Genomic DNA, 27466 nt, shown 5'->3' on the forward strand with positions numbered 1-27466 from the left:
ACCTTGCAAAGAAGTGGAGGGAGGAAAGGGAGGAATGCTGTTCCCTCCATCGCACACATGTGCAGGGCCAGGTAGCAAGGCCTTTTGGGGACGTGCTCAGAGTCACACAGAGGATCTGCTGAGGAAAGAGGAGCAGACAACAGGTACTGTGAATCTGTAATTTCTGCACATCCTCTGGCTGCAGAGGTAAATCCCATGAAACCCCACTGAAACTAGAGCAGACACACGGATAGATGACAGCCTGTTCTTTTTTCAGTCATGCAAGATTTCTCCAAAATCTGTCATCTGGCTGCTAACAGACAAAGCTTCTCAAATCTGCAGTCAGTGCTGTTTGGTCAGGGCACAAGGGTGAAAAGCCCAGCAGTTAACAGATTCCTTGGAGTATCTTTAAGATTGTGGATCTTATAAAACAGTTCCCCTCATTAAAAAAAAAAAAAGGAAGAAAGAAAGAAAAGAAGCACACAGACTTACCATTGCTGAGTGTTTCTTTAATAGAATCAGAAACAAATTTGTGACCTTGTGGCCCAGAGGTGGGAACACCATCTATAAACTTGCCCAGACATAGAAATGCATTCTGCCTGTCAGTAGGAGTTTGCCATTGAACATGTATATAAAAAAAGGCTGGTGTTACATTAGACCAACATTTTTTAAATGCCACAGCTCATTTTATATGCCATGAACCTTGTTAATGCTGCTAACAAGAAAATTAAAAACTCAAAGCTATAAAAGTAGGAATGCCACTCCTAAGTAAATAAATATGCATGAGAACAAAATATTCAGATACAAGCTCTGGAGTGGCTCGTGTCCAGGGAGGGAGAAAGAAAAAAAACATTAACCTGACTTGTTTCTGGGGCTATAAAAGCTCACTATAGTCAGCAAAATTGTCTCCCGTTGAGTCCTAGCCTTAGTTTCACAGTTCTTGAGAATTCCACTGGATAACACGGAGGGAATCAGGGAGGGTGGGCAGCAAGGAATATGCCAAGGGCAATTCTGTCTAGGAGCCTGGATGGGTCAGGGAGGGTGGGATATTTCTATCTGACTCAAGAACAGATTGTTAATGTGGCAGCTGTGGGGAAAATGTTTCCATCAGAACAGGCCACCTACATATCCTGGCCTCGACTGTTGGCTCTGGATCCAAGTTAATAGACCCAATTTGGGCCTGTAAAACCCAGAATGGGCTGTGTCATGAATCTTTTTGACAGCCTGGACTCTGTCCTGGCCCAGGAACTAGAAATTCCAATGATTGTTTTTTGTAATTTACCTCCTAACTATGTATATTTGGAGTTGCTTATCAATGCAACTTTTTAATCCTAAATGAAAGAATTGTGACCTACCCCTAAGGTTGGGCCCATCATACTTATGTGGACTCACCTCTACTTAATGCTGGCAATTAATTTTATGTCTTCTACTCCTTGCTTGTGAAAAGCAACCTTTTTCTTTTCCTTTCTTTACCTCCTGGAAATTTTGAATAGTATATCTTAAAAGATAGGATATTTACACACACAGTAGACTTCTGTTAACAGATTTTGGCGAGACAAAAGAATATACAACTTATATACTTCTGCCTACGAATCTAGAGAAAGTTATAAAGTGAAGAAAAGTGGGAAAGAGAAAAAGGTGCTCCTTTCACCTTTCTGTGAATGCAGGCTTTGGCTTTTCCTAAGGTTTCCCTGACCCAAATCCATCTGGTGCCAATGTTAACTAGTCCCCATAAGTCTGATGGGCCCAAAATTAAGTGTAGTCTCAAATCTTGCATTATAGTGTTAAATGTTGCATTGATAAACCACTTAGCGGCCAAAAGAGGACATTTTTAAACTTTTGGGCATTTATTCACTTCCACAGTAACAGAAAAATTACTCCTGCTTCTTGTGAGGGGGAAAAAACCCAAATCCTCCAAGACTATGGTAAAGCCTAAAACATTTCAGGGAAGTGTTGACTGTCTCCATACAGAGACTATGTGGACAATTATCAACCAATTATTAATTAAATTGATAAATGATTGAAATAATATCTAAGTAAGAGGAAGGGACAATATATTAGGACTAAGTTGTTGGGGAGTGACAAATGTAGGACATCCAGCTGAGAAATCTACTCGTTGTATGGCTAATGAAAAAAAACAGCTATTTTCTTTAGCTCTTCAGAACGTAAATCAAATTTGATGCAACTATTTAATCTAACTGAAGCAATGACTCCAATGACTCCCTTGTCTACATGACTCAATGTAGCATGCTCACAGGAGAAAATTTAATGGGAATTTAGCAGGAATATTTCATTTTCAAGGCTACTGGTTACAATTCGGTGAGAAGTTTTCTCTTCCTCCCCTTTAGTCTCAATACTGGCTGTGATTTATTAAGATGTATTTCAGGATAACATGCTGAGATGATGATTTTTCTTGGAAGGCCACACTCAAAATTGCACTGAAATTGGATGCAACATGGGAACCATTGTAATCAGGAGCTCACCACTGAGGCCTAGGAGCAATTCTGCACAGGGTCATGCTGCATCTTGTCTAGGGCTTTCATAAATCAATAATCCATTTATATATGAATTTTAAATCAAAGCACGGCAATCCTGTGCTTTGATTTAAAGCACTTATATTTTTCTCTTTGCCGCAAACATGGACTATGTTCAGAGTTCTTATCTGAGTGTACACCAGTGTAAATCATGGGAAAGATGTTTTCTTCAGCAGTCAAAAAACCTCTCTATTAATGCTGCTAAATTTTTAACACAAGCAACTGGGTAAAACTAGGATGGCAAACTGTTGAATTGTTTTTATTTTTTTATTTATAAGCCAACCAAGGCAGATGTGAAACCTGAATTTTCCAATGGGATATACTGCCACAGGCAGATTTTTCACTTAGATTCCCTCTTTCCTTTGCCTCAGGAGTTTTCCAGCTGCATTAGGCAGGCCCCAGTGCTTCTGCACGTGTGGGGTTTTCTCTCTGCAGAATGTTTCCTGTTCAGATTTCAGCACTGAGGCTTAAGTGCTGATGAAAAACTTTTTCATGAGTACTGACTGCTGTTAAAATTCACAAGAAAACAGAAAACCTAGAGAAGGAGGAAAACACCACCAATAAAGAATTTTATTCTAGTTGATTTTTATCTGAGGAACTTTAATATCATTCTGTAATTGCTCAGTTAAATAAGATTCTGGTTCCAGAAATAGGGTGGTTTGCAAGAAAATTCAGTAAGTGGGATTTTCTTGTGCATTACAGGAGGGCCTGAAGCCTGTGAAATTTATTTGGTTATAGAGCCAAAGTACATAATTTCATTTGGAAATTCTCTCCAGTGGCACACTGCACGTTCCACAGGTGCTGCAGTAACAATTCCATTAACTGCTAATTTGTACTGTCCATGAGGCCAGAAGTAGCAGGGGAAAGCTATAGGATCTGTAACTCTCTCTAGATTAGAAGACTTTTTTTTTTGCATTTATGCATGTAACTGCTTGGATCCTACTCAGTCCTTACAGCTCTGTGGTTCCTGCATCCCCCTCTCTTCAATACAAGTAAAATGAGGATGGTGAAGAGTTTTTAGAAATATTAGTCAAAATTCACGTCTACAAACACCTTCAGTGTGGCTTATCTCCAGTAATGAATAAATTATTATTATTATGGAATCTCCAAGAATTGGCTCTCCCACCTTGATTCCTTCCTCTATTTCATTACTTACACTTTACACTCTTTAGTGGCAAAGTCTTTCTTCTCCTGATTATAATTTAGGAACCTCACCCTGAAGACAGGGGCAGCCCTTCTCAGTGCGTTCTTCACTCTCAAACAATGCTGAGAAATGTGAAGAACTTCTTTTCAACATGAGAATTAGTCTTGGGATCAAATTCATGTTCTGTAGGCAAAGGAACAGGGAGAGAAAACAGATTTCTTCAAAGTCCTCTATCAACAGCAGGGTCCAGTGCAGAGTTTAGCACTTAGGAAAGAAGTCATTTCTATACAGACTGAATCTACTCATTAATGAGTAGAAAAATAATAGGAAAAGCTCTTAAAGTTTGAGTTCATCTACTAACATGGTACCTTTGGGGTTTTTTTCCCCTGAGCTCCTGGGATTCAGTACCCTTTATTGCATTTTAAGTGGTCAGTGCAAAACACCAGTTCATGGTGAGCTGCTCTTCTGATGCTGTGGATGTCTGGTTATTGGAATTCAATGATACATTATCTTAGCAGTAGCATATATTTGTTTGTGGGTGTGCAGAGCTGTTGTGTCCAGCAGGAGGGTTGACTGGGTAGAAGGAGAGGAAAACATAGTCTTTTTGTGCTTCTGGTAAGTTTCCAAAAGTGGCTCACACTGCCTGGATGAGGTTTGTTATTTGTGGAGCAGTGGCTGCTGGAGAAATGCTGTGGCAGCCAGTTCAGCCCGTGTCTCACAGCAGTGCATGGAAAATGCATTATCCTCATTTATTTCTGTCAGGGATTAGGGATGTCCATTCTCCCAAGGCTGAATTTGCTCTTCATTTGATCTTCTTTCCTTTCCTTGTTGAAAGATTCAGCACTGCCAGAAGTACCCTTGTTCCCTGCACCCTTTGCTAGCAAAGACACGGCATGGCAGAGCCCTGATCCCAACCTGAGGTCTTTCCTGACACACCCAAAAGGAAGAGGCAGTTTTTCATTTGTCATTCAGCTTCCCTTTAGTCTGTTTTCAGAAGGACAAGGAGAAAAAATTAGGATCTCTAGTAAAAGGAGAAGAATTATGTTCTGCATTACAATATTCTCAGAACTTTCTTCATCTTACCTTCCTTTGAGATGTCTGGAAACAGCTCTGTGTCTCAGGACTGCCTGAGCAGTGAGGTGTCTGCTCACAGGTGGTATAGGAAACAGCACAACCTGCCAGTCCCTCCTTGCACAGCTGCCTATTTCTGCCCGCAGCAGGAATATTGGCCATTAATGTGTGCAGCATTCCCAACAGCTGACAATGAGACTCCACAGGTGGAGTTAGGATGGGAGGAAGGGCTGGGAGAAGGAATAATTTAAAAAAATAATTCAAAGAAACAATTCAGGCAGCTCCAACTGTCTCTGTCACAAAATCTGCTGCTCCAGCACAGGTCATTGGGAATGATAGGAACCAGCCTTGGGAGAGCAAAGCTCAGCACTAATTTTGCAGGGGAAAAGCTGTTGGTGCTTTGTACCAGCAGGACTTTTGTAAAGCAATACCCTGTGCCCAGTCCATCCTCCTGCTGTCTGGTGCTAATAGTAACAGAAATAGGATAGATGTACATGGGTATGGTCCTGTCCTACTGGTCTTGGAAATGTCTTCTGTTCCATGGGAGCCTACAGGTGCCAAGTATTGGTAAATGCAGCTGAGGTCATGTCACCTCTGAGGACAAGGCGCCAATTTTTCATTCATTATCTCTGAAAAGCTACAAGGAAAAGACCAGAACGCACAAAAAGTTCAAAACTAAAGAAACTTTGCTTCTGTTTTAGGCAGCTCTTCTGCTGTATCCCAAGCTTGCTACCAACAGTTCTCCTGCGAGTGCAGATCAGAATGGTGTTCTTGAGGGAAAAGTCATAACTTTTTTCCCAAAATAAATTAAAAGGGCTTCTATCTTTTCTTAGCTCGAGACAAGCCTAACAATGAGAAGTTCTAGGTTTTGGGAGAGAACTCTGAAACTCTTGATTTTGAACTCTTTAAACTTCCAAATGCATCTCCTGAGGACCCAATAAACGAGTGGCAGTAAAAATTTCTGATCAAAGAGATGCAATATGTGATTAATTTGAAAACAAATCCTTGTACTTCAGATGCTGGACTCTGATTAAAACTGATATGATAGCAGTGGTGAAGAAACCTTGGCTTCATTTCAGCCAACACGTGAAGGGTTTGGAAAGCACTAACTCATAGCTGGAGCCCCCAGGGAATATTGAGCCTTTCTGCCTCCCATGGTGCCATTTTTTAGCAGAAGAAGCAGCTTAATTTGACTCTTATCTTCAGAGGAAGATAAGCAGGAATTTGGTCTGAGAGCACTGTGCAGGTTTCCTCACCAGTGTTACTCGCTGTGTTTTATGAGTCCACGTGATGGCCCGGGTGTCTCCATGTGGGTTGTTTACAGCTCGATCACAAAGATAAATGAAACATGGTTCAAGCTGTTAAATTCCAGTGTCCCCTCATCACATGGCAAGTCATGAACTCTACCGAGAAAAAAAAAAAAAATTTGGAAAGTGATCTGAAGTGCATCTCTTCTACTAAAAGCATATCATAACTTCAATGAAAGTACTTTTGATTATGAATTTTTGTATCTGTTTATGAAAACTAAACTGAAATTTTTAATTGTTCTATAAATGCTAACTGAAAAAAAAAAAATCTGAGTTCTGAAACCAAAATAGATACATTTAGATCATAAAAAACTTTATTTCATGGAATTCAGAAATAAAGTTTTAAAAAAACAAAACCCAAAAAAACCCCACCTCAAAACCAAAGTAAACCCAAGCAAACGACAACTAAATAAGACGTTCCTCTCACCATTTTTTTTTGTCTTTCTTCCAGTCTGGGAGAAGAAATTCTGCAAATCCACTCTGAACTCAGGAAAGGGAGGTTCTACCAAGCCTTCTGAACTGAGGGAAAATACAAAAGGTAAAATACAGTGAACATCCAGATGATGCTGTGCTCAGTCACTCAACTTTCTTGGAAGATGCTGCTCTCATCCAGGTTACAGCAGTTGCCCTGGATGCAGAACATTTTCACCAAAAGGCAAAATTTACAAAAAGCGAATGCAGACAAGCATTTAAAATTTTTTAATATCAAATGCTCTTTCTATGTCAAAACATTAATGGCTGGAGTGTTTCCTTCACATTTTCACTGAGAAAATATTTGTTTCTTCCAATGACTCACTCAGATTACTGCTTCAAGAACTGACCAAAGGTGAAAGGATTTGTGCTGCCTTTTCTAATTCATCTGCTGAGCATGTTTGTTTCTAGAAAACTTGCTCATTGAGTAGCATTTGCTCTACTGTATTACAGTATTCTGCTTGTTGGACTCTTTTTTGCAGTTCAGTCCCTGGTATGAGATAAAAAGTTTTAAGTGACACCTAATGCCCTGTTAAGTTGCTAAATCCTGCAATAGCATCTGGAAATTATTCCTGTCTCTCTAGGAGAATTCTTGGAAGTGAATTCACTATAACTGTAATTCCCCCTTTACTTTCCTTCCCAGCCTTATCCCCTCTGAGACCTGACAGGCAAAAGTAAAGACAAGTTATGAGACAATTGATATAAAACCTGTGTCCATGTAAATCTCAGTCACTGCACATAAAAGGAAGGAAAATCAAAATTAGAATAGTACTGGCAGCTATGTGATAGGAAGCCTGGAAGGTTTTAGTTCCATCTTGCCTTGGAAGCATAAAACAAGAAAATTGCAGGTAATGGGAATTTTGATCCAGGCAATGAAAACCAGAGACATAAAGGGGAGAGAAGAGTTAGACTGAAAAATTAGTGAATAATCCTCTTTCTCTGAAAGGAATTATCTTGATTAATACTACGCAGAGAAGAGATACTACAGTTTGTAAAGGACATCTGTGGACAAATGTTTCAAAAGGAGTTAATGTTAGACAAAAGTTGTGCCTGAATCTTTTCATCAAAATAACACTTCCTTGTTTATACCTCAGAGTTACTCATTGAAGTTTGCCAGCGTGTTTTGTGTGGGTCGGGAATAACGATTTTGGGGAGTTTTGTCACTTTGAAATATATGCAGCTGAAACTCCCTGGAGAAATATTGGTTATAGATTGCTGGTTATGAAAAGGTTTGATAATTCTCAGTCTTTATGTAATGTATTATTGACTCTACATTCAACCCACACCAAGGTGGATCAGCTGACGTAGCTGGAAGCCACTTGGATCCCGGCTCTGAGATGGAGGGAAGGATTTACATCTAATCCCCTGCATCTAAAACAGAAAATATTCTACTTCAAGAGCCAGGGCAGCAGTGCTTTGGCTGTGCCAGAGGAAGCTGGGGCATTACAGTGCTTGAGGATTTTTATTATGGTGCTGCAGGGAGCAGTGCCAGGCTGGGTTTGACTTCTCACCTTATCTAAATTGTTCTCCAGAATTAAGACCTGCACTGTCTTAGTGCAGCTCCTAAATATGTAGACCTCAGTATAACACAGCCAAGCTCCATATAAAGACTCTCAGTAAATCAGCCTGACTGCAGCCAAACCACATGTAAAAGCAAGCTGTGAAACAGCCTCAGCATGGCCAAACCACATGTAAAAGCACGCTGAAAGGCACCCTCCACAGAGCCAAATCGCACACAAAGCCGCAGAGCACAGCACTCGGGCTTTGCGTGTTTATTGGAACGGCTCAGCGCTGTGGAGAATCCCACCACAGCAGTCACCTTCTCTCCCACCTTGGGTTTGAGTAGGCAGACACACCCACTCCCAAGTCTTAAGTCATCAGGTAGGAAAAGTGGCTCTAGAGTTAAACATGGCGTAGTAGATTTAGGATCAACCTGTTCCACATTTGAAAGAGTTGAACCTGCAAAAGAATCAAGCCCAGAAAGAGAGAAAAATTAATTTTTTTCTTATCTGATTGAGACAGAACTGGTATTGCTGAGTGATTCCCACTAATAAATCCTACTAATGTCCTTGACCACTTAGACTAAATCAGTCAAGAGCCAAAAAAAACCCCACCTGGCTCCTGTGATTAATCTTTCCATCTAGAAATGAATGAGATGCAATTAGTAAGTGCATTTTCACTTGTCCAGACTTTAAAAAGCCATTTTATTAGATGAGAGAGAGAATTATGAGAACTGAGCCTCCAGTTCACCCATGTTTTGTTAACTTGCCAAGCACTGAGCTTTTAAATGGCTTTTTGTTACACATTTCATGTACTATCATCCCTGCAATTCATTATTCATGAAATATTTTAGGGGGGTTACAGACTTTTCCTCCCAGTGAGACTCAAAGCAATTCACAGAGGAGTTCAGTATCATTACATGCATTATATAGAGGCATGAAATGACCTGTCTGATGTTGTTCAGGAGGTCAGCAACAGGCCTGGACCTGGAACCTGCATCTTCTGAGCCCACATTCCACCTACTGAAGGTTGGTATCAGTTATCTGCTGCAGAGAAAAGTCCCAAAAAGGGCTGCTGTTTCTTGCTCTCTTAACAGAAATCTGGCAAAGAAGCCCTGTGTGGGGCAGTGGGTTTCTGACGTCAGTACAATATCCAGTTCTCTGGGGACCAGCAAAGGATTGTGCTGGGAAAGGCTGCTCACAGGAGCTGGTGGAAACACATTTATGGGCGTGCTCAACCAGCAAGGGTTCCTTTGGCTTTTCCCTTGCACTGTTCTGTTTGAACATGTCACTGTTTAATACGCTGGGAGGGAGTTTGGGAACTGAATTCTGTAGGATAATCTGTTGCAAGAGGATATTAATCTACTAAAACCACTTATAGATTTAAAAATTAATTTATTTATTCAACAGATTTTCATTTTCCATTTTCACCCCCCTCACTGAGCAATCTGTCAGGATATCAATGCTGTAACTTATTTACATGCTTTTCTAAGTCCTCTAAATGTAAGATTTGACATCTCATTTTTCTCTTACTCATTCCAGGCTCCCCTTTGCAATTGTGCCTGATCGAGCATTACCAGGAAATGCAGAAATGTGGAGCCAGACTGGTACTGAGCAGTACTAGCTAAGGTGCCTGGCTGCTTCCCCTGTTCTAGTCCCAAATATGAGCTATTGCCAGCTGAAAAGAGTGTTCACAAGCAAGTCTGGAAGCATGATTGTTATCACACCTTTTCTACTCCTGTGGAGAAAGGAGGACATGAATATGATGAATTAATCTCTCTCCATCTCTGACACAAGTTGGTACACTTGGCAGAGGACTGAGAATGTTGTTGTTGTTGTTGTTATATTCATCATTATAATTATGGAAGAGTTGCTATTTAAAAGCAGAACAGAAATTCTCTGCAATATCTTAAAAGGTCCATTATTGACTCTATGAAGTATCAGCCACTGTATTTATTATTAACATATGACACACTCATTCAAAATATTTTCTCAGGACAGTAAAAATACTCAGGGCAATCTATGAAATAAAACAGTCCTAGGTGTAAAAAGTGATCAGGAAAAAAACAGTGACATTTTAATTATTTAGCACAGCAACAATTCTGACTCTAGGGAAGAAACAGAAAGCAGGGTAACAAGTGAGGGAGGGGAACTATTGTTGTACGGTATGGAAATCCTGGGTGAAATCCTGAAGGGAGTTTGCCATTATTTGAGTTGGGGTTTTTTATTGTTTTAAGACAAGGAGAAAAAAATAGACAGTAAATATGCACAAAAGTGTTTAAATGTGGAAGATTTGCTTTTGCTGTCTGGTATTATATTCTCTTTATTACTGCACCATGTTATAGCTGTATGTGTGCTTCTACGTCTCATTATCTGATGGTCTTTAAGAAAATATTAGAACTTGAGAACAAAAAGGCAAACAAAGCCCATTTCCTCTTGCCAAATCTTATATCTTTAATATAGAAGGATAATAATGAACACATCCACTGTGTTGTTAAATATATTCCTTCTGTTTCTCAAGTTATAATTTGCTTTTAACAATCCCCACCACCACCAAATCAACATATGTAAGTATTTTCCTCTGCTTTATGAAGCTAAAGGCTCTGCAGATTATAAGGTAGATTCCTGTCTCCCCAAACATTTGTCACATCAGTACTCCAGCACATTGCTGTGGATAGAGTTCATTTTTGCCACTTGCAATTCAGTGGGAAAATCTTCCCTAAACCTCAGCAAACACACCAAGCCTGGGCCAGATTTGGCAAGGTCAGACTGAAAACATCTCTCCACACTTACTTAGAGCAAGGCACAGCTCAAACCCTGCTTTGTCCAGCTGTCAGAGGCCTGAAGTGGGAAGTAGCTCAGGCACAAAGACAGAGAGATTGATCAACTAGAAATACATCCATCGGAACTTGGGGGCTGAGGTGTCTCAGATCCTTCTCTCCAGGGTTTTCAGCAACCATCCCTGCCAGAAATACAACAAGCACCCATTCTTTTATTAGCCCCTTTGGTATCTAATAAAGCTTGGTTTGACAGCTCCAGCTTCTGGATTCCTGCTGCAGCAGCCTGCTCCTGCTTGTATGCTCTTAAGATAGGAGTCCATAGGGGTGGGACCAGTTAAGCACAGAAACACTGGGAAAAATGGGCTCAGAAATGTCTTCAGTGGGAGGTGGGAAAAGAAAATTCATTTGAGCTACTCTACTGCTCTCATGAATCCAGGAGAGAAAACCCACAAGGATAACTTAGGGCTTCAGAGAGAGAGAATTTAGAAGTTCAAAATCACTGTGTCTGTTTGAAGGCAAGGCCACTTCTGTCATGCCTTGCTCACCTCTAACAGATTCAGAAATTAAGGCTGTACCCCCCACAAATCCTGAAATACGGAAAAAGGAGCAGAGCCTGATCACCAGTTCTTGGGCAAGAATTGTACAGCCAGCACTGAGGAAATTTTGTTTCCTGATTTGTGAACTAAAAGGATGAATTTGGGATGAAATAAATAGGAAATTCCATGAAAACCTATGTGCAGAGAATTTTCTGACTGGCTGCAAGATTGGAGCAAAATTTTACTTCCATTTATCTTTTCTTAAAACCCACAAGTGCCGGAGCATAACTCAGAACTCTACTTGGAAAGTGGAGAGATGCCCTGAACTTTGAGTCAGGAGCAAGAGAAAAACACCAAAAGTATAAAAAACTGTGGTTAGCAGTGTTCTTCTCCATGTACATACATCCTAAAATCATCAGTAACCTTGAGACAGAGAATTTCTTTTCCCTTAAACTCACCAATTTCTCAGCCAGTCTTCAATCCTTAGGGTGTGCCCTTTGCCTTCATCCTTATTTCTTGGACAATCTGATCTATTTGCCTTTGGGGCAGATAACCCCAAAATGTTGGCACTCAGGGAAAATTGGATGGATTTGCTTCCAGAAGGGAAAATGCCCAAACAACAAGGAAGTGCTTTTGAATGTACTGACTAATTATCCCTGCTTCTTTTTTAATATATTTTCCATTGTTTCATACAGAATTTGCACATTTCCAGAAGTATTTAATGATCCCATTCTTATTCTTGAATTATTTTACCTCCAAGTCCGTAACTTGGTTATTGAGTACCCCTGAAAAAAAATGGACTCATGACTACCAGCTGCTTGGAGACTGCTTTGTTCTCTATGTCTCACCACCAAGTATTCCGGAAAGATCACTACCAGACCCACAAGAGATAAGGGAGAGCTTGATATCTCTACTTCACAGTGGTATTCTTTATAGTACTTCTCTCAGTGGCAGGCTTGCAGCAATGTTAAAAAAAAAAAAAAAAAAAAAGGTAATTAAGACATTACATCAATCAAAGAAGCTAATCAGAACAAAATGCTTATTTCTGTCTCCTGTTCTGTTTCTCTTTGGATGGAGAGCAGTTCCTGATATGTGTGCTGGACTTCTAATCCTTTAATGGGGGCACAGGCTTTTGAAGACTCCCTCTCAGAGGTGCTATTACCAAATATATGCTTCTAATTTAACTTCTCATGCCGTATTACAGTAGCCTGAAGCAATTTTAGGTGTTGGGTTTGTGAGAAAAGCCCAATGTTGATGTTTATCAGATGACCTTTTAAAGGGTAATGTGGGGGTTATCCATTGGCATGATTAAGACCATATGTAGGTGACTTTTCCCAGGCATTTCTTCCTGCTTTTCAAAATCCCATCTATTTTTACCCAAATTCAGCCAGGTACCTTTCATCTCTGGTATGTTCATGGGCATGACAAAATGAGACTGAAGCAAAGCATTTACTCCTTTGGAGTAATTTCTATTAGAAAATTCAGGAAAATTTTCATGCATGAATATCTAGTGCCAACACAAAGATATTGTAAGTAAACTCCAACTTTCTTTTAATTTTGACCCTTTCAGATATTTACAGCAGTTTTCCTTTCCCTTCTCTGCTGCATTGTCCCTTTTTACAAAGACTTCTTGAAAGACTGTGGAGAAATGACTTTTCTCTGTGAGATTCAGCTTTTAGTGACCTCTCAGGGATGTTCTACTATGAAGCTGCTGAGACAAGGGATTTAAAGAATCCATTATCTGTGCTACAGGCAAGGACAGAGGACAAATCTCCCTTGATGTTGTGCCTATGAGAATATAATTTTTGCCATTTTGGAAGCTCAGTATTTTCCTCATAGTTCATTGTCTTGGTAGAGACCAGTTGCTAATGTTTCCTACAAGTCTCTGAAAATATATTATTAACACATTGTGTTTTGTTCTTTTTTTTAGCTTTTTACAGACTGAAGATCTTTCTGCAAGTGGGTCTCAGCACCATCAGCTGGTACTGCTTAAAGAGATACCATGGTAAGATTCACTGCAAGGCACAGGTGGAGATAAAAAGGTGAATATGGTGCTTAGATGTGAGCCAGGGAAGTGGGTGATAAGGCAGGAATTCACAGGAGCTATGAACCCTTTTAGGGGAGGAAACAGGGCAAGCACCTTATGAAGATTTTAGGTTTAAAAATGACACTTAAAAGGACTTTTTCAATGGATTGGGACTTTTGTTCATGTAAGGAGTTTTGATGACTCAGGATTCTGAGGTAAGGTTACAGCCTGGATTGTCTAAAATAAATGCATCTTGGAGCAGTTCAATATTGAGAAGCTGGTGATATTTGAAATTTTTCTGCCCCAGATCTGTAACTTATTATTGGAAAGTATTAATTACTCCTCTGCTACCAACCATCCTAGTGCTGAAATATGCTTAGGAGATACAGGTGAGAAAAAACTTGAGACTCAAAATTATGTATGTGTTGCCTTCAGAAAGAAATTAGGGGAGAGGTATGTGTGATATTGTAAAATAACATAAAAAGCCATTTATTTCTGCTGATGTGTTAAAGGGTTTTTTCCTAAGCATCAGATACTTATTAAAGTTTAGTTAGTGTTTATGTGAAGGTAAACTGCCGTTAGACTCAAATTCTTGTGCTTAACTATGACGTAACACAGTGAAAAGTTGGGACTGTGACATAAGAGCAAGGGAAGCCTCTCACTCAATTCCATTTGGAATGCTCTGAACTACTGCTGTGTTTTACAGCAGAGAATGGAGTCCTGGTTTCCCTGGGTCTGGGATGGTTGTGTCTCACAATTAGGTGCCATTTCATGACCATCATGTATCAGTCTGGGGTTACCGAGGGCACAGGCAAAATCAGGGCACTCACATCACAGCTGCTGTGGCAGCTGATCCTGCAAGCCCTGCCTGTTGCAAAGGCCAAAACCCAGCTTCCCCACCTCTCTTCCCATGGGGAACGAAGCCAGTGGCGTTGGCGCACATCCTGCAGGCTGGGCACTGCACAGGAGCCGCCACCTTGCACAGCCAGCACGCACTCGCGCTGAGCCACGGGAATGAGCTTGGGAGGCAGAGCTCCTCACCAGCTCAGCCTGCAAAGGCAGAGAGGTGCCCTGCCAAATTCAGGGGCACATCTCCTGGGGGCTTGGGCAGTGCCAGCATTCACCCAGCTGATCACCGGCCTGTGAGCCTAGGGCAGCTCATGGCTTGCCTGTTCCAGAGCACTGGGAAGCTTCCAGCTTTTGGAAGGGTTTGTGAAAGAGCAATAACTGCGGAGGCCAGCAGTCAGGTTTTACCTTTTCCATGGTAGTTACAGTAGCTCCTTATCTGGGAAAACATTGCACAGGTTGGGGTTTTGCTGGAGAATACTTATGGATCTCCCCTTAGCCCAAATGTATGAATTATATTCAAATAGCACAGGAATAGCTTGTCCATAAATTCTGGTAATAACAGCCATGAATATTATCTCACCAGTTATACTTCCCTCCCTGCCTGTATTCCCCAGTAGCTTGCAAAAGATATCACCATAAAATTTAGGGTGGGATTTAACATGGGAATTTGGGCTCCTTAATGTGAAAGAAGGCTTTGAAAAACTCCATCTTAGCAAACAGCAGCTAATAATAATGATGATAACAATAATAGAGATAAGCCATTCGTATCTCCCCACCCAAAATATCTATATAATGAATTAGTTAATTGTATTTTATCTTCTGATGAGTGGGTTGGTAGCCTTTGCTTTGCAACAGACCCAGAGGAGCTCTCGTGCAGCCCAATGCCAAGAATATATGTTATTTCATATTCTGTTATTTGCTTTGGATTTAAGGTGTTGAGAGGAACTTCCACAGCAATCAGGCCTAAGTGGTTTTGCAGTGAGTAAGTCTTTCAGTGCTTGAACATCACGTAGTAGAGAGAAAAGAAAAAAATACCTGTATTTGCTCTTTGTAACTCAGAAATTTGCCATATATCTAGAGAAAAGCATTAAAAAACTCCAAAAGACAAAAAAAAAACCCAAACATTTGAGTGTACCCAAATTAATTCTGGTGTCACTTCATCTGCCTAATTGGCCTAAAAATTACCTGTGGGAAGGTGGACCAGCAGCCTTGAATGTCTGAAGCAATTTGTATCAATTACTTCCTGATGTACCAGTCATGAGTGAAAGCCCTTGTCTGAGTGCCTCTATTAGCCAGGTGTCAGAGCTCTGTGTTTTCATTCCAGGCTTTTCTCTGGGAATGGCAAGTGTGTTCACCAAAAAGCACCACAGAGGAACTGGAGCCTTGGCAGGACCAGGAAGGTGCCCAGGGCAGCTCTGCAAGGAAAGTGAGTGCCTTCACTCCTCTGTCATCACCAGTCCCTGAGAGCCATCACCACCCACCAAGAGTTCCTTGAGATAAGGCTGAGCCAGCTGGGAGAATAAAGCCTTTGATATTCCCTGCCTTGCTGAGTAAGTATGCCATAACAATAATACTTTGAACTTTCACAGCACCTTTTCATACCAGGGGCTGAGTGCTCCACAAACATTCATTTCCCAAGCGTCGTACCACCCATTTGAGGAAACCATTTTGTTTTTTCGTTGTACCACTCTCTCAGGCCAGACCTTCCAAAGAGCTGAGCACCCATTTTGCTGGTACTGGAGAAAATATTTGCTTTGTGTTGCCATTTTAGATACCTGTGGCCAATATCAGTAATGTTTACCCAGCTCCTGCCCCAAAATGCTTACAGATAGACTTTGTCAGGTCTGTGAAAATTGAAAAAAAAAACTTGTGAACTGCTTTGTCTCCTGCTTATAACCCTCAGAGCTCCCTGATGAGAACTTTTTTGAGAAATCAAAATTCCATCAATCCTCCACCCAGTTTTAGTCAGACCCTTCTGTCGTCTGTAGCCAGATTGGTTTTTAGCTGATGTAAAACCTCACAAAAAAAAGTAGATACTTTTGTTTTGTTCATCAGAGGTATTTTCTGTGATGCTCTTGTGTTTGGAAACAAAGCAAGAACATACTTGTCTCAGACACAGACATACAATTGATAAATAAAAAGAGAGATGCTACATCCCAGATAGGCATTGTTTTGTGCTTTGCTACTGCAGGCAACAGGATTAAACTTTGATTTTCATCTGTCTGCATTCTCAATGAGAAAATACAGTCAAGGCCAATTTTGTAGTCAATCTGTCTCTATGGAAAGTTGATTTCAAAGCGGTGCCAAATGTCAGTGAAGAACAGTTAAGGTTTTCACAGTAACAATAACAGAGTCTTCCAGGGAGAGTGAGCTAAGAGTGCACTCTGCAGCCCGGAGGAAAATATAGGTGCCTTGCAGTCATTGGTGCATTTGGAGAGTACACACATTTTATGTTCTGAAAGGACATCACCTGTGCAAGCATTCACAGCTTTCATCTCTACCCCTGCCTCTTGTCTGGCCAGAGCATGCAAAGGGTAAATCCTTTACATGGGATACAGCATTCGAGTCCATTTCCAAAGTCAAACAATCCTGATGCCTTCAGCTCTCATTTCCCCTAATGTGACTGAAAAACAATAAATACCCTTGGTCCATTTAATTTTGGGACAAGGTAACTATGTTAGCTGGAAATACAGCTATCAGCTTATTCCTCTTCCTAAAGTATGCCAAAGTCTCTGGTCATTCAAATCCCAGTAATCTGAGACAGGTAATTCATCCGCTTGCTGCAGTGACCCCAATCGCTAAAAACTGAAATGCAAACTTTAATGTAGGGTTGCTTATCCAAGCCAAGTTTCTAATCTTTTGAGATTTGCCTATCACAAATCATAAGTGCAACATGGAAAAAAGGGGAAATTCAGAATGATAGAGCCTAGCTAAAAGCTATCAAATACATCATCTTTTCAAGTAGGCTGGAATAACATGGAAATGGGGTATATATCCCGATGATGGGCTGAACTTCCTTTAACATGTACCCCTGGGAAAAGAGAGAGACACTAAAGCCTAAATGTGGAAAAAAGAAAGAGAGAGAGCCAGACAGGCAGAAGAAGCAGAACTGTTTGAACAGTCTTTGAACTGCTGGAAAGATGTGCCACCCACATCACTTCCTTAACTCTCCCTGTTATTCAACAGCTGCATTTCTCACAGCTCACTGTCTGGAGTGGGCCCACAGAGGTGGCTGGGCACATAACAATAACACTGACACTGACGGGAGAGGGGTGCAGGGAAGGTGCAAATCTTTTGCCATGTGTGTAGGTATGTAATCACTTAGCAGATAATCTCAGATTCTGTAAAGACAGTCATTCATTTTAAAACAAAGATGATTGCTGCTGGGAAGATCTGATCAGTTTATAATTTAGCTTTAGCTCTCAAAAAGTCCTCTTCATTAACATGAAAGATACCGGATTTGTGTAAATCAGAAGAGCCCCAACTTCCTTTCAACCCAGAGCATCGGTGTCGTCTGACTGAGCTTCACTGTCACTTGCCACCACAGGGTGACTCTTCTCCCTCTGAACAAGCCGTGCATCAATAAGGCAGCCAAAGGTGAAATGGTAGAAATCAATCTGCCTCTCATTAGTGGGATGAATAGAAGTGTACTGGGGAGAGGGATCGATGAGTGGATGAGGAGACGTGTTAAGAACTGGTTAAAAGAGTGATTGAAGAAGGATGTTAATTTTTTTTTTTTCTGATAGTTTGGAATAAGCTTTATAGGACTTTTGGATAATGATGTCTCAGGTGAACAGTGTCACATACACTCCAAGTATAAACACTGCTTGATAAAAGGAGCTCAGGGGAGATGTTTTCTGTGAGGCAGGTGCCTTTATGTTTTTAGAGATTTCAGAGAGTTTTCAGATAAGAACCATACATTTTCCTATAATGAGCACAGGTGTTTGTAGTTGCACTGGAACTGAGCCACTGAACACACAGAAATATTCTGTAGGCATAAGATATGTGTGTATTTATATTTGTCTGTGCTCAGGCACATACAAGCCCACACAAATAGCAGGAGAGCCACTTATACATATTTATTTTCCTTTTTCCTACTAGGTAGTATATTCATTGCTACATTAGTAGCCCAACTTACTCACAAGGAGGAAAAAGTGATTTCTCTATAAGCAGAAATAGAGATGAGGAAATGTTTCACTCCGGATGCAGTGAGAAGTGTGGTATTGAAGCAGTTCTGGAACAGGCAGTGTGGACGCAAGAAGAGGTCTTTTCCCAGGCCTGAGCACCTTGCATTTCTCACAACACAAATATGGCATTGCTGCTTCTGGAACCAGGGCCAGCTCACTGCAGTGCAGCACGCCAGAGGGAGGCAAGTCAATTTGCCACAACACCTTTTTCATCTTGCTGCCTCACTCACTGCTGCTGTTACAGATGGCCAACATTTGTGTCTTAAACATTTATCATGCAAAATAGAGACTTTTGCATGAAAAGTATTTGGTGCAGCAAAATATTTTCCTTAAGTTTTAATTTTCATCTTGTTTCAATCTTCAGGAAACATTTTGAAATTTTACATGTTGTTTTTTCTTTTTGTCACCTTCCTTCTGCCTCACACTGTTTTCTGAACACAGTAGGTGTTTGCCAGTGTTGAAGGGTTCAGTGGGAGGGTCATTTTCTCCTTTTTGTTCCCACTTATTTTAATTTTTTTCCAATTATTCAAGGCTTTACCTATATTGTTAGTGTAATGCATTAAGAGTTTGGCTAGCATAGGATCTCAGCTTCCTGTCACACCTCTCAATGAAATAAGTACAAGACAAAAGATTATATTAGAATCATCTTTTTTTCTCCTTCATCACAAGTTTGTTAAATTACTAAATAGATGTAAAAATAGATAAGTATTTCTTAAAATTTTGACATTGAGGTTTTCAATGAAGTCAGTGGCATATAGAAACTATTACCTGGAAAGAAATAGGTGTAAAAAATTTTACAAGTATTTTGGGTAAAGGAATGCAATTTGTCTCATTTTGAATTCTGAAATATAAACAACTTTATAACTGAAAATTAAATTATTATTTAGAAAACTCCACTTATTGTTTCTGTGCCTTGTACATGCAAGTTGAGGGCAGGGTCTAGATAGGCTTTGGCTGAAAAGCAGCACTTCAAGTTCATGAGACACCAAGAAATCTCATCTCTTCACACTCGGGTTGCATCCCAAAATCAGGCCCAGTGAGGAGCTTTCAAACTCCTGATGAGCTAGAATTTCTGAGAACATTTTCTTATGAATGCAGCAGAACATGTCGCTCCTAAAACAAAGCCTGTCTGCTCAGAGCTCCAGATTCCTAGGCCTGCAGCAGTCCTCATGGAATCAAGATGTACATGTTTTTCTGCTGAGTGTATTTGAGATGTCCCAGTTTATTTTTGATAGGACTTGTTGTCAGGCTCAGTGTCAGCGTCTAGAAATTGAGATGAGATCCTTCAGCCCAGTGAATCTGTATTTTACATCTTGGTTGCTTCAAAAAAATCCCCTGGAGTGGGTGGACTTTACACCTCTCTGCTTCAGGTAGCCAAGTTTCTGTTTAAAGATTGTATTAGAGGTTTTGACTGATTTCAGGGGTCACCCTGAATCCTACTTGTGTCTCATGCTTTTTGCTTGTGGGTTCAGCATTTTGTAGTGATCCAAACTAGTTCAGGTCCTGCAGAGGTACTATGAGAAAAGGGATAGGTTCTGCAGGTCCTTCCAAGAGGTTTGTAATATTAAGGAAAAGCTTGTTACAAGAAAGACAATATACAGGGATGACTCTCACAGAAAATAAACGAGCTGTTTATTCCCATGCAGAGAAGTGGATCAGCTGTTTCACTAGGAAAGGGCAGGTTTTTATGTGTGTCTTCCTATGACACCCATGAGTGAAGCCCTTTGAGAGCAGTTCTAGAAAGCTGCTGTTGCACTTCTAAGCATCTGAATGATGGTTATACCACCATGTACAGATGGTCACTGTTGCCAGGATTTTATCATTTGTGGCTGTTATCAGAAGTTGATGGTTTTGGGCCATCCATGTGAACATGGGAAAGGCTGCCAGGGGTCTGGCTCTCCCCGTGGTTGCACCCAAGCCCCCAAGAGAAGCAGGGCTGGGGGCAGGAGCACAGGGTGGTGGTCACCCTGGTTATCCCACTGGGAGTGGGAACAGTGGCAGCGGCTTCGCCGCGGAGCAACGCAGGAGGAAACACAGAACAATTGGCAGGGAAATCCCACCCAAAATAACAAGCTGGCCTTCACGAAAAGGAAAGGTCACTGTTTGAAAGCCACTGTTTGTGAGCTGGGAGGGGTTAAAAAAGAGTGAGTGGAGGCGACTCAATGCCTCTGCAGTTCCAAAGAATTCCTTTTTTATATGGAAAACAATGCAGGAGAACAATGTGGATACTTGCAGCACTTTCAAGGCAGTAGATTTTTTTTTTCCTTATAGAAAATTAATTGGAACTGCTTCCACAAACAAGAGGCATTGGCTACAGAAGAAAGCGGGAGCTTTTGTGGAGATTTAAAAATAACCAAAAGTAAGGAGTGCACTGGCAAAGCGTTCTGTTTTTTCAGCATTGCACAGAAAACACAGCACAGCCTCAGAGACTGAGGAAGGGAAAGGCTACGAAAGCAGACTGGGAGACATAATGTGGTAAACTTCAGATCTGCCAGATTTTGTTTTGGGAGCCAATGTTTGATGATAGATTACGTCATGATGGGAAGTGGATTGCAGACTTTGCCAGCTCTTTGCCCAAACATCCAAAATCTTTCAAAATGTTTTTCTCCAGCAGACAAGCTTATTGTAACAAATTATACTATCACGTACTGTGTCCAACTCAGTCTGGTGCTTAGAGGTGCTTATAACTGAATATTCCTGAATTCCAGACAAACATCATGGTTTGCTGAGCTCATGCTGCACCTGGCAAATAAATTTACCACACAAACAAAGCAAACTCAACCCCCACAATGCATTAACCTCCACAGCTTAAACTTTTTTAAGGCGTTTACTTAACTGGGGTTTTTTTTCAGTTGATAAAGATAAAGCAATCTTGGTGGTGTTACCCGATTCCTGACCTCTCTAATTACACTAGTGCCAGCATATCCTTTGCTGCTGGAGAGGCTTTTTGTACTGGGAAAGCTTATTTTATTTTTCTGAATGAAAATAAGCTGCCTAGTATGCCCAAGTACACAGCAGTAAAACACTTGCTTTGGTAAAGAGAATTTGGTGCTTAAAAGTGTAGGGGTTTTATTTTATTTTACCATGGATGAGTCTCCAATGGCTTAATAGTCACAAAAATGTCAATATTACAGCCAAAAGGTCTTTATCAGATACATGTTGAGGAAAAAAAATACACTGATATTTCTGTACTGGCTATTTGTGTTGATAAATGCCAGTTTAATTACTCTCTGTTGGTTTCACTTGGCCTAAGTGGCTGCATGTTTCTTTATTTCCTTCTCCCATAAGAAACATTAAATTGCCGATTAAAGGTTGACTGTTCTAATATCCGTGTCCCACTTTGCTGACCCTAGTAATCGTGCATCAGTCTGCATGTTTTAGTTTTGCATTGACTTTTGTCATTGAACATCTCTGAAGTTCAGAGTGAGTAGAAATTACTTTTGGGATAGAAGTTTTGTCCTTTAAAATTTTTCTGGCAAATTGTAGCTTGTACCAGTGAAAAGCTTACAGTAACTGGCCATCTAAACCTACTCCACCAAGCTTTAAGCAGAGGAGGGACAATTGTAACCTGGTTTCTTTAGGATAAACTTCACAAAACGAGGGAAGGAAAGTGATTCAAAGCCTCTGAGGGGGAGTTGTTAGACTGCACAATCAGCTTGAATCCTGGCCCTGGGTAGAACAGCCCTTAAATTCAAGATCAGACCCTTTGGTCCCCTCAAGTCAGCACAGAGGACTCCCCAGGGTCCTTCTCTTGGGGCTCCCTGGGATGGACACATCTGCAGCTAAGAAACAGCAGAGGAGCTGCACTGTACAGCTGTTAGCAGAAAATTTGGGAAGCACTGCTCCGGTGGAATTTGCGACTCAAGTTCAGGCATCAGTGATGATGTTAACACTGTCAGAATGGCTCACTCACTCTCTACCAGGCTGGTGTGGCCTCAAAGGCTGCCCCTGCTGATGGCAGAGTGTGTGCAAGCCTTTGCTGAGCAGGCAGTGGTACCACCCTGGAACACCTTCTCACAGGAGAGGTGGAGATGGACCAAGCCCAGCACATGGAAATGGAGCCCTCCAGGCGAGGTACTCTCAGGTAAAGTCACCAGAGAGAGTGCTCAACATGAACCAGGTGAGCTTCACATCTCCAGGGCTAATGATTCTTGCACTTTCTCAGAGTTATGGTATCACTCAGCTTTTTCTTCCCCAGGCATTTAATCACCTCTCAAAGAGACAAACACTGCCCTTGGAGGCTGCTGTGCCCTGTGCACTAGAAAGCCTGGCAGGTGACCCAGTTGGTGAGAGGAGGGCAGCTGCAAGCAGGCAGCCACCAGGAAAACGTGTGAGTTTCAGTGGTTTCTGAAGCCTGAGGAATGGGAAGATGCCCTGAGCTCAGCAAGAGTTAAGCACAATCATACAGAGGCCTGGCTGATATGATTTAAGGTAGCTTAGTGAATATCTGTGAAAGTAGGATACAGAGCATTGTGCAGGAGAAAAATAACTCTTTATGTAAGACGACCTGGGGCATCATGCCACACTATCCCTTCCAGATTTGGAACGATTCAGTGTTTTGTATGGCATGATGGCAAGTTTTGAAAAATAAGCTTTCTTCTTCGGTGCAGATGAGATGGGTGGCGCCTGGCAGCTTGTGCACTGCCTCTGCGTTAAGCTGTGTGCCTCTCCTTCCCTCCCTGCTCCACAGGCGCAACGCGGGAGCAGCAGGGAGAGGTGGGTTTGTCCTGGGCCACGGACGAGCTCCGCGTGGATATGTGAGGCTGCGGCTGCAAGCTGCCGCAGGAGCCAAGGTCTGCCCGCAGCCGCGTACAGGTACCGTCAGGAACGCGGGCTGTCGTGCCTGGGACTCGGGACGTGGCAGCGCCAGCTGGAGAACTGAAGTGATTTCCAGCCTTTCCTTTTGTCTGCATTTCCAGTGTTCAGTCAGTCGAATTACTACTGGGCCTCTGCCCATCTTGTTGTGAAATGCTTCGGGAGCTAAAGAGGGGGAAAAAAGGAAAAAAAAAACAAAACACAAACTGTGGTCTAAACCTCAGGAGGAAGAGGGCATCAGTCAGGACAAACTCTTAACAGGAATGGGATAAGGAATACTTGTTTACTAAGTCTTTCATCTCTGTAGCTAGTTCAAAGATGTCTCAGAGTCCTTCACGTTAGAAGAGCAAAGGAGCAAGAGAGAAGGCCTCAGCCTAACCCATTAAAAACGGCTGCGGCTTTGTGTGCTGTAGCGTGGCAGGCATTCACAGGTTGGCTTTTTTCTTTTGCATCTTGTACCGCTGGTAAAGTTCTTTCTAAGGTGATAGTCGAACCCTTGTATTGAAACGTGAGCAAAGTGGAACTTTCTCAGTTGGATTTGGGTTTATTCAGAGCACTTGTAAACAGTGTTAACATAAAGATAACACATGCAGGGAGTGTGCCGTGGAATCCTCAAGTGATAGAGGATTTTAGGACAGCGATAAGGCAGTTTCCCCTTCAAGATGCTGTTTTTTTCTGGAAGAATTACGTGAGAGCAGAAAAGTTACAATGGCATTGCAGTTCCCTGCACAGAAAATACCCAAGGAAGTGGAACACAGCCAGGTGGTTTTGTGTGGCACCACAACTGAGAGCATCAGTTAGGTGAGGAGGCCCGAGCAGCTCCCCGCTTTAGCAAACACATTAGTAATGTCAAGCAGTTTCGTCCTTTTCCAGACCACTGGCACGTGCTTGGGGACAATAAGCTGTATTTTTTACAGCCAGGTCTTCTGAGCTGCCCTCCTCCTGCTCTGGGGTGGCCGCTGCTTACTGATCGCAGTGAAAACAACCTTGTGTCCCGGCACCCTGCAAAATTCCCAGCTTAGATGCCACTGAAGCGCAGCTTTGGCTTTCAGGCATCTCCCCTGCAACCTGTGCCTTGTGTCGTCTCTGCAGGGAATTAGTTATTAATTAATTGCTTCCAATTTTTTTTAATTTCCAAAGAATATCAGGTGACTTTTACAGCCTCTTCAGTGCTCCCCAAGCTTCACACGACACCTAAGTGCTGACTTTCACTGCCTGCAGGTCTTTTCTGACCGGAATGATTCTGTGAATTTTTCCCTTAACTTGAGCTTAAGGGCAAAGCGCCACATTGATTGCATTTTGGAGAGAAAGATTTGAAGGCTCGGCTGTAAATTTCTCTTGTGTCCCGTCTTCCGGGTTCATTCGTGTTGTAATTTGCAAGTGGCAGAAGAGTGTTGCTGTTTATTAAAAGCAATAGCGCTCTCAAAGTGTTGATGGGGGTGATGATGGCAGGGGTGCCAATTGTGAAAAATAACTTTTTCCACATCTTCCCCAGGGCCTGGGCAGAGAGAGGTGGAGCTGGGCCGTGGAGTCCCCCTGATCCTTCCACGGGTGTGGGCGTCTGCAGCACCGGGGATCCGTGGCACAACTCCTTCCTCCAGAGGCTGAAAGCTGAGCCTACAATTTCAAGCAGGACAATCACCTTCCCAAGGCAATAACAAGCGCCTCCCAAGAGCAGCTGGTGAAGGCGGCTCAGAAGGGATGTGGTGAAACGTTTGGTCCATCCATCGTGCTTCTGGACGTGGTAGGGGAGACACACCTTTTCATAGACGACACTGTATTTTTTAGTCTTTGTGTTTGTCTGTGCTCCCATTCTGATCACCCCTTGAATTATTATTTTTCAAGAAGATGTCTAGGAGAGAAATTCTGTTTATTCAGGGACAGCCATAATTTTCATCTGTTTAAAATGCACCAGGTGTGTTTAAGCCCTGCAAAGCCACCGAGAGCTCCAGAGTTTGTAGTGCAGTTTTCTGCAGCACTGACTTATTCTCTGTTGCGGTGCCCATGCCCTGAGGTACCAGGCAGGCTCAATAGCAGGAGCAGGAGAAACTGACCTGAGAGATGCTTTGGGTACAGCCCAGCCAGGTTTTATGCAGCCTGCAAAGTCTGGCCTTGCACTACAAAGCGGTCTGCTGTTGCCATCTGCTGGAAAAATCCCTAATGGATATTTCCAAACGTGGGGAGGAGTATCTGCTCCTGTTACAGCAGTACTGGGGGCTTTTTCCCCACTGGGTCTGTGTGAACTGCCCAAGACCAAGGCGTGCAGCAGGCTGTTACCACTCTCTGCACGGTGAAGCACCTTCGACCAAGGTCAGTGTAAGAGCAAAGCAATTCTTGCAAGAAAAGCCTGCTACTAGAGAGGTCAAAAATTATCCTTCCAAAGGAATTCATGCTTCTTGTCCCTTACAACTCTCCTGTTGCATCACACCGTAGAATGGTTTGGGTTGGAAGGGACCTCAAAAACGACCCAGTTCCATCCCCCTGTCCCGGGCAGGGACACCTTCCCCTGGGCCAGGTTGCTTTGCTGTGCCCCCAGATCTGTCACCTGAGCTGAGCCGTCCCCACAGGTTCCACACATGTTCCCACAGAGACCACACAAGCTTTGCCACAAGGAAAAGTCCTAAAGGCCCTGTTCATCCCAAGACATCAAACCTAGAATTTATTTCTTTCTGCACTGTTTGCACTTCTTTCTTTCTCAAAGTGTCACGCACATAAAATATTTCTGCGGCCTACTCCTATGGGATTTTCAGGAGTATTGGATATAGTTTCCTTTTTTTTTCCCTTTTCTTTGTAGCAGGAATCTTCAAAATCCTTTCCTCCTCCTCAAGACTCTGGGGCTCATCATTCCGTAGAAGGTAAGAGCACATAAAGTGGTGGGACGGGGAAATGCCTTCTCGCTTGCCAACAGCCTTAAGCTGTCCAGGGTGCTGTTTGCCACAGGCATTCTTAGCTCCGTGTCATCAGGCCCCAGTCTAATCTGCCAGGTGTAATTGCCATGGAATAAAATCCTTTGCTGGTGGCTGATCGCCCCCAGTCAATTGGATTACACAGGCAGGAGCTGGTGCTCCCAAAGGCAGCGAGGGTTTAGGAATCGTGGCTGCTGCTGCTGCCGGGGCTTTAAAGGCTCCTGCTGAAAGGAGGAGTCAATGGGGTGTGCATCCTCCCCCAGCAGAGCTGAGAATAGCAGGACCCGTGACTGTGCTGTCTCTGAGCTACGCTGCTACTGCCTAAAACCTGTCCTGCAGTGTGCCGTGGAATTGCAGAGCAAGGGCTGGTTAGGGCATAAAGCCTGGCCAGGGGTGACAGGGACCGTTTCAGGCAGCACAGGGAAGTGGTGCCGCTTTGCCTGGTGGAGAAGGTGTGAAAATGAGTTAGCCCAGACCCAGGGCACCGTTGGCTGTGGCCATTGCCCTCCAGCTGGCTGTGCGTGGGGACAGAGGCAGCCTGTGCTTTTACAAACGTGTTTTTTATTGAAAGAGCCTCTCTTAGCTTTCACTAGCAGAATTCAGCATTTTCAGTTTGAAAACTGCCAGACCCAGAGCCCAAGCATCTATTGTAGCCTGGAGGACTTGTAGCATGGGAGAGGCAAGAACCTGCATCCTGCGCCATGCGTGCTCTTACTTGATGTGGGAATCCTAATGGTATTATTAAGGCGTGGCCTCAATATGTCTCTTACTGCCTTGCCATTCGTGGAGCCCGAGGCTGGCTTGTCCTGGTTAGCTGTCTGATGTGGAGGAGCTGACCTGCCAACTCCTGTGGAAGCGAGTGCTCTCCGTGGAGTGACATCCTGTAAAATTTCTGTCACAGAATCTCTGTCTTTATGGCTCTCCTCCACCGAGAAGGACATGGCCTCGTTGTCAGCAATTGCTATTTCTGCAATAGTGTAAAAATGCTATCTTAGTACTATTTATTATTTCAATAGAAAATACTTTGAATCTGTGTATGTGATAGCTAAAATGCCACCCGAAAGGTAGAAAGAGCACATACCTATAATCCTCTTCCCTCTTGTGTCACCGAGTGTGTGAGACAGAAAGGCCCTTCCTATGGAGGGATAACGGCACTGAAAGATCTTTTTCGGGAAAAGCAGAACACTGGAACACGGAAGTAGCCTTCAGTTCCTGCAGCAGATTTGGGACCACGTGGAAGGAGGAGCAGAGCTGGCCCGGTGCCACAGCTGCGCATGCAGTGGGGATGGAGAAGCTGCCATTGTCTGTCTTCTTGGCTGAGCCTTTAAAAACAAGGCACGTCTCTGTAGTGCCTTTTCGAGC

At 42.5% G+C, this 27466-nt stretch overlaps 1 protein-coding gene and 1 long non-coding RNA gene across 29 annotated transcripts in view; one reads left to right on the forward strand and one right to left on the reverse strand.

Annotated features, from left to right (window-relative positions):
* Positions 1–19279, forward strand: part of SLX4IP (SLX4 interacting protein) — a 423033-nt gene extending 403754 nt beyond the window's left edge. For 27 of the 28 annotated variants that reach the window (XM_064415748.1, XM_064415754.1, XM_064415749.1 and 24 more), the window contains 5 exons: positions 6487–6573; positions 9548–9634; positions 13252–13326; positions 15521–15746; positions 18298–19279. The gene's annotated coding sequence lies outside the window, so the exon portion shown is untranslated. Of the gene's footprint in view, positions 1–6486; positions 6574–9547; positions 9802–13251; positions 13327–15520; positions 15747–18297 lie in introns of all 28 variants that reach the window. The other variant, XM_064415723.1, reaches the window with a different exon arrangement.
* LOC135297804 (uncharacterized) lies at positions 633–27272 on the reverse strand. Its single transcript, XR_010359761.1, has 3 exons — positions 27186–27272; positions 6463–6554; positions 633–6131 (listed from the first exon to the last, which is right to left on the reverse strand). It is a non-coding gene; the product is annotated as an uncharacterized LOC135297804 (long non-coding RNA).
* Between the last annotated feature and the right edge of the window lie 194 nt (positions 27273–27466).

The sequence above is a fragment of the Passer domesticus genome, chromosome 3 (assembly GCF_036417665.1).
Source record: "Passer domesticus isolate bPasDom1 chromosome 3, bPasDom1.hap1, whole genome shotgun sequence".
In the NCBI taxonomy this organism is placed as follows: Eukaryota; Metazoa; Chordata; class Aves; order Passeriformes; family Passeridae; genus Passer; species Passer domesticus.